At 31.5% G+C, this 11,195-nt stretch overlaps 1 protein-coding gene across 4 annotated transcripts in view; it reads left to right on the forward strand.

The window, feature by feature from the left end:
- Positions 1-11,195, forward strand: part of LOC108749212 (protein diaphanous) — a 146,297-nt gene that overhangs the window by 2,600 nt on the left and 132,502 nt on the right. The gene's annotated exons all lie outside the window — the stretch shown is intronic.

An 11,195-nucleotide genomic window follows, 5' to 3' on the forward strand; every position in this document is an offset into this window, starting at 1 on the left:
ACGGTCTTTTAGACCGACCGTTATAAATATATTAAATTTTATATAGATATAAGCGTGTTAGGTCATCTATTTTTGCATATTATACGAAAAAAACATTAACAAACAATTACGTAAAGATAAAAATATAATAGTGCCAATAAATTTAAAAATATAAATAGAAAACAAAAAAGCAAAATGACTGGTAGGTGATCATTCAGGTTAAAATTGGTACTGAGATTTTGTCTGAAATCATCTGATTTGTTGCAAATTACGAATTTGTTGCTTACAAAATAAATATAAATAACAACAAAAACCTCAGCGAGCTAACGGAACAAGAGTATTATCAGTAAATATCAGTAAAATATTTATTGCTTCTTTAAAGTACTGAGATGTCTGAATTTGTTGCTCTCGAAATATGCAAGTCTATAATAATTAGCGTGCAACAAATTCAGTCGAAATCTTGATATTATAACTTCTCGTTTTTCTACCGACACTAAAGACAGCAAATTATGCTCGGCTACTGCCAAAGTTTGCCAATATAAGCTACGTTTCAAAAATTTTATTTATTATATTTATTATAAATTACTATTAGTAATGAAAATCTATAGTTTACGTTACGTGCATTATAGATTTTTAGTACTGCCAGTAAATTTTGAAATACAGTTAATAGAATGTAGCACACAAATAGTAATACATGATCGGGGGGTTGATTACGAGCGCTCATAGTGTACAAAAATGTTCTTTGTGTGATACGGATTATTTTTAAATTACCTCGGATCACTTAAGAGATCACTTAACATATATACTACTTCAAATTATTTAAGATTACCAAAGACTACCTTTTATTACTCAAAATTATCTTAGAGTATTTAAGATTTTTCCAAATTTACTTTGCTCATCTAAGATTACCTTATACGAGTACATAAAGTATTATTCCTTTAGATTATTCTAGAATATCTTTGTAGATCACTATGATAAGTATCTTCGAGAACATCGATTTTAGATTTTCATTGCTTAAGAAAAAAATCGCAATTTTACAAAACAAATATTTATTGCATACAGGTATACAAATATAAAAATACAAATATAAACATTTCGTAAACAGAATATGTATTATATGTATAGATAGTAATAAATTTGACTATTCTAAAGTTTTGATTTTTTAACTAATAAAGCAATATTCATTAAGTATTCTTATAAGGTTCAGAATGATAGCACTGTGACATTTCAATTAATGACGCACAGCTTAATTGTGGGATCTCTGACAATGAACATATTGATCAAGTAACTGATTTTCAACAAAATGTGCATATTTCTTCCAACAAAATTCGATACTGTCAGTCCGTTAGACATGGTATATGAGAAATGGTTTGTGAATTTAAGTGACGTTGATCTTCCATATGATGTCCAATGCTTATTACAACTAGATGAACGGTTTGGATTGCTTTTGATTCAAGACAACAAAACTACAATTGAATTTATAAAACAAATTGAAAATAATATATCTAATCATTCTAATAATATTATTACGTCAGAAACCATTTGATTAATATATTAAATAAACTATACCATAATTGTCCATCATTGAATTGTGATGAGATTACATTAATTAAATTATAAGAAATCGATAAATACACACCGCGATTGATGCGCAACAGCGACACTTTGCGCAGTGCTATTCCGTGCTATTTTTAAAACTTGTGATTATCTCGAAGCATTCGTTATTCTTTAATGACGGTTGTTGATAAAAAGCGAAGCGCGATTGATTTTTGTCTCGGAGATTGAAAGGAGAAGATCTTCGTATTGATTTGTCAAATAATTTATTAAAACTAGTTTATCTGAAAAAACCTTTGTCCACTAAATAATTTAAAAAAAGAAGAAAGTTGGTGTTTGCCCTCCAAGGTTCTTCAGAGAAGAACTGATAAATCCAAGGATTTTTCGGCTCAGAAGTGGGATGATAAATTGGATTTTCATCTGCTTTCTGAAGTCGTTTATGGTGTATCCGAGTCCTTTGCATCTGATGATCAGGCAGTCTTGACATGGAAAATTGAGAAATTTTGCTATTGGACGTATTCAAGTAGAAGCATTCAATAAAAGGTTAGCTATTAATCAATATCTTATTTACAAGACGACGGATTAAATTCCTTTCGCCTTTTTGCATCGACTTATTTATTTACAATTATGGATCGAAGTCGCTTAGACGAACTTTCCATTGAAGAATTAAAAAATGAAGCACACAGCTATGGGCTTGTGCCTGCCAATTCTCGGGATCTGTTGATTGATCAATTAATGACGCATTTGGAGCGAAATAGTCCTCTTGCTGATTTTACTCATTTGTCTGCTAATGGATTTTCCTCTAGCTCAACACAGACATCTTCGGTTCAACAACCTAGTAGTACTACATCTGCTTCGGGTTCTAATTCTCGTGCTCCTGATTCTTCTATGCATCAAATATTTAGTCTCTTCTCGGAACTGTTAAAGCAACAAAGTGAGATGATGCAGAAGCAACAGAGCGAATTAATGTAGCAGGTGACCCAGCTGGTTTCGTCGATTCGCAGTATCAACGTAGATTCTCAAAGAACGGAATCCACTCCTGATATTTCTGGAACTTTAGTTCAAGATAATAGGAGCCTGTTTTATTTACTGTTCCTGTGGCCGTTAATTTACTTACATCTCAACTTCCTTCATTCTCTGGATTGGAAGATGAAAATGTTGACATATGGATTGAAAAGGTAGAACGTGTTTCCCATATTTACGCAGTCTCCGACCAAGTAACTCTTTTGGCAGCCTGTAGTAAGTTGAATAAAACCGCAAAAGATTGGTTAGACCTCAACTCAGGTACCGTTAATGATTCTTGGTCCAATTTAAAACAAGCCATTTCTCGAAGGTTTAGAAGAGATATTCTATTTCATGTAACTTTCCAAAAGGAAAGTATAATACAATAGAAAATCGTAGATGGAATTTTACTAAAGAGTCCTTTCAGGAATACGCCATGCAGAAATTGAAGCTGATGCAAAATCTTCGATTGCCTGAAAACGAAAGCATAAATTTTGTAATCTCAAGGATTGGAAATGCTTCAATTAGAGCCTTCGCATCAATGATTTAAGCCGAATCTTTGGATTAATTTTTAGATAAAATGCATGTACTAACTTTAGCTTATGGCGATTCTTCTAAAAAATTTTCTCCTTTTAAGACGAACAAGGATAAAAAGAATATCAAAAATGAAGCAGTTATTCCTGGAAAATCTAGTCTCTCATCTGATCCAAGGATTTATTCTGTGTCTACTGCAGGATGAAAGGACACTCTCGAGACAACTGTGTTCGTCTGAAGAGAAAGGAACAGAACAGACCTACTTCCACTTCTTCTCAATCCTCTTCAATTGAGGAGACGTCAATGCCTTCTTCGGAGTCATCTCAACCAGTTCAACCCTTCCCGTCCTTGTCCTTTTCTTCCCCGACCATGGTTTACGTTGAATCCGGATCTTCTTTCAACATCTGCGATAATGTTATCAAGGTGACATCTATGAATGACGTTAGATTGTTCATTAGATTGACATTGTTCATTAGGTGCATTTATTGATACCGGCAGTGCTGTATCATTTATATGTCCTTCAATCTTTACAAGATTCATTGGCATTCCTTTCTTTTAGTTGAAAATGCCTTCTCGAACTGTTAAAGCTTTAAATAAGAGTATAATAAAGGTTTGAGGAGATTTTCAATTTGCTATCTTTCCGAACAAAACTTTTAAAGTTTTTTTTTCTTGTTCTAGAAGATGACGAACTTTTTGTAGATTTAATCCTTAGCCGCGATTTCCTATAAATGTATAAAGTCGTTATTGTTTGTGAAACTTTTGGAAATGAGAGATCAAAAATTTAATTATTTTCTGAGATAGCTTTTTTAAATGATAAAGATGTATCTTTTACGTTTACCGATGCCGATGAATCCACATTCGAATCTGATTTCGGACCTTCGATTGATGAAAAACTTAAATGTTTAATCTGTGAAACTGAAAATACTCGTGTTTCTTCAATCGAGGATGATCACGCAGTCACTGTATCTCTCAAAGATAATATTACGTATGCTTATTTTCCTAGGCGTTTTGCTTGGGTTGAGAGAAATCAGATTCGAGAAATAACGGATGATCTCTTGAAAAGAGGAATAATTAAGCCTAGTATTTCACCTTATTGTGCTAGAATGGTATCTGTAATGAAAAAAATGACACGATGCGATTATGTGTAGATTTACGTCCTTTGAATGAACGTGTTATTAAACAAAAATATCTCTTTCCTTTAATCGAAGATTACTTTATTCGCCTTGGCAATAAAAAAGTTTTCTCTTTACTCGATCTTAAAGATGATTTCCATCAAATAGATGTACATCCGGATCATACAATACAAAATTTTTTGCTTTTGCGACCCCGTCAATTTGAATATACAAAATTTCCTTTCGGTTACTATGAAGCTCCGGCTGAATTTCAAAAAAGAATGATTCAAATTTTCCAACCTTTAATTCGAGAGGATACAGACCTTATTTATATAGACGATATTTTGGTTCTGTCTGTTATTGTCGAGGAAAACTTATTTAATTTGAAGGAGGTACTTTTGTTGCTTAAACGTTATAAATTTAAGTTAAATTATAAGAAGTGTTATTTTCTAAAATTTAAAATTGAATATCTAGGCTATATCTCCTTTCCTCTTCAGGGATTACATTAAATGATCGCCATGTTAAGGCGGTAAAAGATTTTACAAAACCTGCGATGTCACTCAGGATCAGTGTTTCCTTGATCTTACGAACTACTTTCGTAAATTCATTAAAGATTATGTTTTAAAGGCTCGTCGTTAATAAACTTATTACGAAAGTCGGTTTTGTTTAATTTTGATGAAGATTGTGTAAAGGCTTTCTAGATTTTGAAAGAAGAATTGATTTCGTACCCAGTTCTCCGATTATACAATCCTTTTGCTGAGACTGAATTACATATTGATGCGAGTGCGTTGGCGTTGGCTGCCATTCTTTTTCAAAAGCAAGACACCGGAAAGTGGGCTCCTATTACTTATTTTAGCCAAGTTACCAATTCGACAGAGGCTAAATATTATAGCTTTGAGTTGGAGATGTTGGCTGTGGTTAGGGCGATTGAGCGCTTTCATATTTTCCTTTATGGCCTGGAATTTACGGTCGTGACCGATTCCCATGCTCTGGTGTACGCTGTAAATAAAGTATTTAAATCCTCGATTCGCACGGTGGACTATTAGACCTACAGAATTATAGATTTAAAGTTTTACATCGACCTGGTAACAGAATGGCTCATGTCGATGCTCTCAGCAGAGTTCCAGAAGTCACTGCTCTGGTCGAGTCTTTACCTCTTGAAAGAGAACTCGAATTAAAACAGTTATTAGATTCTTAAAATCAAGGAAATAGCTGAGCAACTTGAGTACTCAGTTTAGCCGAAATTTGAATTAATTCATGGTCTGATATATCGTAAAGATGTTGATCTCCCACAATTTGTCGTTCCTGAATCAATGATTGAAAATGTCATCAGAGTATATCATGATAATTTATTATTAGCTTATTGTAGAAAAAGTAGTTCAGAGTCTCAGTGAACATTACTGGTTTCCTTTCCTTCATAAACGAATATACGATCACATTAGTGATTGCATAACTTGTTTAACCGCCAATACAGGTTACAAATCTAGTGAAGGTGAAATGCAGATCACAGACACACCATCTGAATCTTTCCAGATTTTACATATGGATCATTTCGGCCCTATATGTAAATCTAATAAGGGTTTTAAGCATATTTTGATATTAATTAATGTTTTTATGCGTTATATTTGGCTTTTTCCGACTAAGACCACTGCTTCTAAAGAAATTATTAAACATCTTGCCTCTTTGTTTCATATACTTGGAAATCCAAACAAGATCGTGTCGGGTAGAGGCACGGCTTTCACTTCACGAGAATTCACTGACTTTCTGAATTCAAAAAATATATATCATAGACTTATTACCTCAGCTGCTTCTTGGGCCAATGGTTTGGCTGAAAGAGCAAATAGTTTTTTAAAATCTTCTTTAAAGAAACTAGTAAGTGATCAAATAGATTGGGAATTATGCCTTGAATCTGTTCAGTATGTTTTTAATATTGTAATACATAACATTCGCTTAACAGCGCTTAAGATTTCTCCTTTTAAATTGCTACTCGGTTACGATCAATGTAATAATTTCGATGCTAAACTTATTAAGCTTTTAAATGATACTGCGAGTATTGAAAAAGATTTTTCTTTTGAAAGAGAAAAAAGCCGAGAACTGGCTCTAAACATTGCAAATAAAATTAAATCTTATAATAAGTCTTATTATGATAAATTACACCGTAAATCTTGTTCTTATAAATTGGAAGACTTGGTTATGATCAGAGACTGCTATTAAAATTGATGAATGCAGAAAGTTAAAATCTGATTTCAAAGATTCTTATAAGATAACTAAAGTTTTGGATAAAAATCGTTATGTGATTCAAAATATACCAGATTCAAGCATAACCACTAGATCTTACAATACAATTCTCTCTTCTGATCGTATGAAATTATGGATAAAAGCATTGTAGATAACCAAGTTTCTGATAATTCTTGTTTGCATTTAAATCTGTTTAACAAAAATGTTAAGTTATGTGTTTAAAACATTCTAAAAACATTATATTATATAGTTATTGATTAAGTCGTTTTTATGATATTGTTATTTCGCACAAACATATGTATAATCTGTATTACACTTACCGAAAACACTTGCTAAAATTTGTACAAAATTTACCAAATTCAAATAGTGTTCGGATCGCACACTTTGGATTGGCCGAACTGTAAGAAATCGATAAACACACACTGCGATTGATGCGCCACAGCAACACTTTGCGTAGTACTATTCGGCACTACTTTTAAAATTCGTGGCTATCTCGAGGCACTCGTTACTCCTTAACGACGGTTGTTGATAAAAAGCGAAGCGCGATTGACTTTTGCCCCGGAGATTGAAAGGAGAAGATCTTTGTATTGATTTGTCAAATAATTTATTAAAATTAGTTTATCCGAAAAAACCTTTGTCCACTAAATAATTTAAAAGAAGAAAAAAGCTGTTTGCCCTCCAAAGAAGGTCCTTCAGGGAAGAACTGATAAAACTGATCCAAGGATCTTTCAAAATGGACTAAAAAATTTATTAAAGATCATCCGAATATATATTTATAATATATTTTTCACTAAGGCAAACAAAGGAAACATTACGTTGCTATTGACTGAGAGGTCAATCATTACTTAAAAAATGTACAGTGATTGCTAATTATGGCAATACAACATTTTATTACTATTAGTATTGCTATTGTATTGTTAGTATTGTTTTCGTATTGTCAGTAATGCTGCTTATTCTTAATATTTTTATTTTATTATCAGTATTGCTATTGTAGTATTGCCAGTATTTCCAGTATTTCCAGTATTAAAAAGATATTTCTAATGTATTCTCAAACAACACAAAGTCTAAAATTGTGGCATAAGGCGTTTTTAAGTTGTTTTTTAGACACAAAAAACATCTTATGACTCCATGACCCGATTTTAGACACTTTTTGTTGTCTGGGTTATTTCTTCTTTTTCTATTTTTTTATTATTGCTAGTAGTGTCAGTATAATTTTAAAAACACGTTTTTGAAAGTATATTTTCAATATTATAAAGTGGCTCAATGTTAAGAAGGTTAAGTAAAAAAGGAGCATACAGCCACACTCGAGATGTCAATAAGTTATATATTAATAATAAACATTTAACAAAGTAGACGTTTCGGTCACAATCTGACCATCCTCAGTACAATAATAAAAACCTAAATTTATTAAAACCTAGTTATATAATTTAAATTTATTCCTAATGTTAGTCAGTAATAATTTCTCGCTTCTTATTGTGCATTATTCGCCTCGGTATCCGCATTTTAAAATATAACAATTTTGCAATGATTTTTAACAGAATTAACAGAGACCATCCAGTATTCTTCTTTAATTTGTTGTGTGGAATCATTTTATTACTCTAAGCAATTGCCCGATTGTAAACATTATCACGCTATATCAAGTTCCAATTACGACGAAGACCGCCACAAAGAGACACACAAATGTCAAATTCTATTGCAAACATTTTTTTGAAAACAATTTAACTTAATTTTCGTATTCCTTAATAATTTCCGTTCATATGATATTATTTGTCAGACAATCAATACTTACGCGTATCCTGCGGCACGGACTCCCTCGCATACCGACACTCGACAATTTTTATAACTTGAAATTCGGCACAATCGCAATGCGAAATGCCCAATTGTTAGTCTATTTATAGAAATAAAGGAAAGAAGAAGGAGAATAGGGAAAAGAAGGGGAAGCGTACACCAGTAACATAAGAAACGTCTTCCTGAATGTCTTCCTGAACTTTAATCAATCAGTTAACTTAACAGATTCATTAAAGTCATTCTGCCTCGTTCTTCTCAATCTAATGTTGTTTATAAGATTGATTGGAAGGATTGTGATGCATCTTGTGTTGGGCAGACGGATAGATGTCTTAAAACGCGTATTAATGAACATAAGAACCATATTAACAGAAACACGACACAACATTCTGTTATTACGCAACATCATATTGACTTGGGTCATAATTTTAATTGGGACAAGATACATATTTTATAAGGAGCAAATTCTTCATAAAAGATTATTATCAGAGATGATACACATTAAAAGACAAAAACAAGGCCTGAATTTGCAAAACGATACAATTTCTCTGGATCCGTTATATATTGATCTATTTTCAGAGACGTAATGCTTCCAATCTATATTGTTTATACTTTGTTATTTATTATTTATATTTTTACTTATTTTTTTGTAGGTACATGTTCTGTTATTCACTATTGCTCTCACTTTCATTTTACATCTGTCTGCCAAACAGTTGTTGTCTTATATATTTAAAAATTTGTTTCGTGTAAGTGAATTAAGAATTGTTTTTTACTGTTATTTATATTATCTTTCTAATTTATTCACACATTTGCATTATATAGAAAATGGACAGTTTAATGGAACATGTGCAACAAACCTTATATAATTAATTCAATCTTGATAGTCATATAAGTTTTTTACCATTTTTTTCTCTTGTTAGCATTTTGTAATTTTGTAATTTTTAATTATTTTAACTCTTAGAATTGTCGTTTTTTAAAAACAAAATATTTTTTTATTAGTTAGCTTAGTAATTAAATGACCAAGATTAACTCGGACATCACCACTACGCGTTTTTTCTTCTTTTTATGTTATTAGTTTTATACGTGTATGCGCTATCATTATGTAATTTCGTTAATTTTTATCTTTTGTACTGAAGAGGACCTTGACCGTAGGTCGAAACGTATACGTTTAATATTCACTTTAAATAAATGATATTATATATTATACACTAATAACCAGTGACGGCTCAAATTGGCATTTTATTTATTATTTTTTAGAATTTTCTTTAGAGCCTATTATTTTTATTGTTATCATTAATTATGATATTATGTTATTAATGATGCAATATTTTTGTTAATTATAATTAAAAGAAACATGAAGTGTTTTTACATCTATTCTACATTTAATTCACTGTATCAACTTGGTATAATATTTATAAGAAGTTCAGCGTATGATTATATATCACATGCGATTTTTAGGTGACATTTGTATTCGACTAACATCAAGTTCTGATGATCATGTTGCTCTTTGTACCTAGGCCTTTACATACAATTATTCCATTTATTAATATCCGAGATAATATGTGCTTATCATAATTTATTGGTTTAACATCATGCGTTGTTACTAGTAACTTTTTAAATTTATTATTGAACATTGAAAATGACCCGATAGAGATCGAAACGTCTGTACGAATTTTTAGATTGTTTATAATATTACTCACATAATATCCTGAGTGGTTCTTAGACCTATATTGTATTGTTAATTTATTTAATTATTTGAATTGTTGTTATTTATTGAAAGCAATATCCAATTGAATATAAATATTAACGAATATTTTATAAAATAAAAAATATTAAAAAAAATACCAATAGTAACACAGACTTTTTGTTAAACAATACCACTCTTATTACTAGTGTTAAATTCAAAATTTTGCTAAAATTTATTTGAGCGAACTGTTAAAACAGTGCTCGGCATTATAGATGCACATTTTGGGCTGATTCTTGCGGGTGACGTCTACTATCTCCCTACTACCGCTCTAGGCTCAGCAGCCTTGCTATGTGGACACTCTGGCTCAGAAGTGTCCCTATATTATATGTATAGATATACTAGAATCGTATCTTCTGCCAATTTAATCGTCATTAAAGGATATCTTGTTAAATAATTTTTTTTCTTAATTGAATGACGATGGTTTACAAAAGTTGTAGATAAGGATGCATTTTGTAATTTTTAAATGCTCATGTATTCGCAGCCTGAGAAAGCATTACAAGATGTGGTACCGCAAAAACCTAACGATTCCTAGATTATAAAAAAGCAATTTTTTGTACAAACTCAATTTAAAATCAATTAAAAATATATATTATTATTAAAAAGATACAAAATGCTCTTAAATAAAATTTATTAATTTAAAAAATCGAAAATTACCTTAGATTATCTCAGATTATCTGAGACTACTCTAAGAATACTTAGAATTACCTAGAGATTATTATTTAGTATTACCTTTAGATTACTGAGGATTTCCTATTAGATTATCCAAGATTACCTGAGAACGCTAAAGATTATTTAGATTTATTAAGAACCTTGGATTACTCAAAATTTCGTTTGGATTGCTGCTGAATTACCTAGCTCTTGTACAAAAATTACCTCCGTGCCCCCCCCCCCAAAACCCCCCCCCCCTCACCCTCCCCGGTACATAATCCTGACAGACTTGGCTATTGGATAGATTATTGTCCAATAAAACTGTCATTATTATATTTCGAATAATTTAGAGTGATTTAGATTCTTATACGAGGTCTGTTCAAAAAGTATCGCGAATTTCCGCGGGTTACGTATATTCGATTTTCGATTTTTTATGGCGTTATGTTGGTACTCATGTCTCTCACTTATGCCGACAAGTTCGGCCATTTTGAATGTTCAGTTAATTTTTGACAGCTGCTTTGCTTGCACGTGTTTTGGCTCGTCTTCGATTTTTGCCTATTCCAAAAAATGGATCAAAGAATCTGTATCAAATTTTG

Source organism: Trachymyrmex septentrionalis, unplaced genomic scaffold (assembly GCF_001594115.1).
Source record: "Trachymyrmex septentrionalis isolate Tsep2-gDNA-1 unplaced genomic scaffold, Tsep1.0 scaffold275, whole genome shotgun sequence".
NCBI classification, from domain to species: domain Eukaryota; kingdom Metazoa; phylum Arthropoda; class Insecta; order Hymenoptera; family Formicidae; genus Trachymyrmex; species Trachymyrmex septentrionalis.